This window comes from Musa acuminata, unplaced genomic scaffold (assembly GCF_036884655.1).
Source record: "Musa acuminata AAA Group cultivar baxijiao unplaced genomic scaffold, Cavendish_Baxijiao_AAA HiC_scaffold_521, whole genome shotgun sequence".
Lineage (NCBI taxonomy): Eukaryota > Viridiplantae > Streptophyta > Magnoliopsida > Zingiberales > Musaceae > Musa > Musa acuminata.
Genome location: NW_027020766.1, coordinates 92501 through 95000, shown reverse-complemented (window position 1 = coordinate 95000; position 2500 = coordinate 92501).

Below are 2500 nucleotides of genomic sequence, written 5' to 3'. Positions count from 1 at the left end.
CTCAGCACCCTGGAACCCCCCGGGTGGCACAGGGCTGGATGGGGCTTTCGTATATAGCAGGGACGGTGCTGCCTCTCGCTTCGCTCGCTGTCCGCCGCTCGCCGCTCGCTCGCGCAGCCAAAAATGGCCAGTTTTGGCCCGTTTTTGGGCCGTTTTGGCCAGTTTTTGGCCTGTTCTTGCATTGCGCGGTGACCGTCGAGAGCGGAGCAAAACGTCAGCCATCTCAGCACCCTGGAACCCCCCGGGTGGCACAGGGCTGGATGGGGCTTTCGTATAGCAGGGACGGTGCTGCCTCTCGCTTCGCTCGCTGTCCGCCGCTCGCCGCTCGCTCGTGCAGCCAAAAATGGCCAGTTTTGGCCCGTTTTTGGGCCGTTTTGGCCAGTTTTTGGCCTGTTCTTGCATTGCGCGGTGACCGTCGAGAGCGGAGCAAAACGTCAGCCATCTCAGCACCCTGGAACCCCCCGGGTGGCACAGGGCTGGATGGGGCTTTCGTATAGCAGGGACGGTGCTGCCTCTCGCTTCGCTCGCTGTCCGCCGCTCGCCGCTCGCTCGTGCAGCCAAAAATGGCCAGTTTTGGCCCGTTTTTGGGCCGTTTTGGCCAGTTTTTGGCCTGTTCTTGCATTGCGCGGTGACCGTCGAGAGCGGAGCAAAACGTCAGCCATCTCAGCACCCTGGAACCCCCCGGGTGGCACAGGGCTGGATGGGGCTTTCGTATAGCAGGGACGGTGCTGCCTCTCGCTTCGCTCGCTGTCCGCCGCTCGCCGCTCGCTCGTGCAGCCAAAAATGGCCAGTTTTGGCCCGTTTTTGGGCCGTTTTGGCCAGTTTTTGGCCTGTTCTTGCATTGCGCGGTGACCGTCGAGAGCGGAGCAAAACGTCAGCCATCTCAGCACCCTGGAACCCCCCGGGTGGCACAGGGCTGGATGGGGCTTTCGTATAGCAGGGACGGTGCTGCCTCTCGCTTCGCTCGCTGTCCGCCGCTCGCCGCTCGCTCGTGCAGCCAAAAATGGCCAGTTTTGGCCCGTTTTTGGGCCGTTTTGGCCAGTTTTTGGCCTGTTCTTGCATTGCGCGGTGACCGTCGAGAGCGGAGCAAAACGTCAGCCATCTCAGCACCCTGGAACCCCCCGGGTGGCACAGGGCTGGATGGGGCTTTCGTATAGCAGGGACGGTGCTGCCTCTCGCTTCGCTCGCTGTCCGCCGCTCGCCGCTCGCTCGCGCAGCCAAAAATGGCCAGTTTTGGCCCGTTTTTGGGCCGTTTTGGCCAGTTTTTGGCCTGTTCTTGCATTGCGCGGTGACCGTCGAGAGCGGAGCAAAACGTCAGCCATCTCAGCACCCTGGAACCCCCCGGGTGGCACAGGGCTGGATGGGGCTTTCGTATAGCAGGGACGGTGCTGCCTCTCGCTTCGCTCGCTGTCCGCCGCTCGCCGCTCGCGCAGCCAAAAATGGCCAGTTTTGGCCCGTTTTTGGGCCGTTTTGGCCAGTTTTTGGCCTGTTCTTGCATTGCGCGGTGACCGTCGAGAGCGGAGCAAAACGTCAGCCATCTCAGCACCCTGGAACCCCCCGGGTGGCACAGGGCTGGATGGGGCTTTCGTATAGCAGGGACGGTGCTGCCTCTCGCTTCGCTCGCTGTTCGCCGCTCGCCGCTCGCTCGCGCAGCCAAAAATGGCCAGTTTTGGCCCGTTTTTGGGCTGTTTTGGCCAGTTTTTGGCCTGTTCTTGCGTGGTGCGGTGACCGTCGTGAGCGGAGCAAAACGTCAGCCATCTCAGCACCCTGGAACCCCCCGGGTGGCACAGGGCTGGATGGGGCTTTCGTATAGCAGGGACGGTGCTGCCTCTCGCTTCGCTCGCTGTTCGCCGCTCGCCGCTCGCTCGCGCAGCCAAAAATGGCCAGTTTTGGCCCGTTTTTGGGCTGTTTTGGCCTGTTTTTGGGCTGTTCTTGTGTGGCGCGGTGACCGTCGTGAGCGGAGCAAAATGTCAGCCATCTCAGCACCCTGGAACCCCCCGGGTGGCACAGGGCTGGATGGGGCTTTCGTATAGCAGGGACGGTGCTGCCTCGCGCTTCGCTCGCTGTTCGCCGCTCTCCGCTCGCTCGCGCAGCAAAAAATGGCCAGTTTTGGCCCGTTTTTGGGCTGTTTTGGCCAGTTTTTGGCCTGTTCTTGCGTGCCGCGGCGACCGTCGTGAGCGGAGCAAAACGTCAGCCATCTCAGCACCCTGGAACCCCCCGGGTGGCACAGGGCTGGATGGGGCTTTCGTATAGCAGGGACGGTGCTGCCTCTCGCTTCGCTCGCTGTCCGCCGCTCGCTGCTCGCTCGGGCAGCCAAAAATGGCCAGTTTTGGCCCGTTTTTGGGCTGTTTTGGCCTGTTTTTGGGCTGTTCTTGTGTGCCGCGGCGACCGTCGTGAGCGGAGCAAAATGTCAGCCATCTCAGCACCCTGGAACCCCCCGGGTGGCACAGGGCTGGATGGGGCTTTCGTATAGCAGGGACGGTGCTGCCTCTCGCTTCGC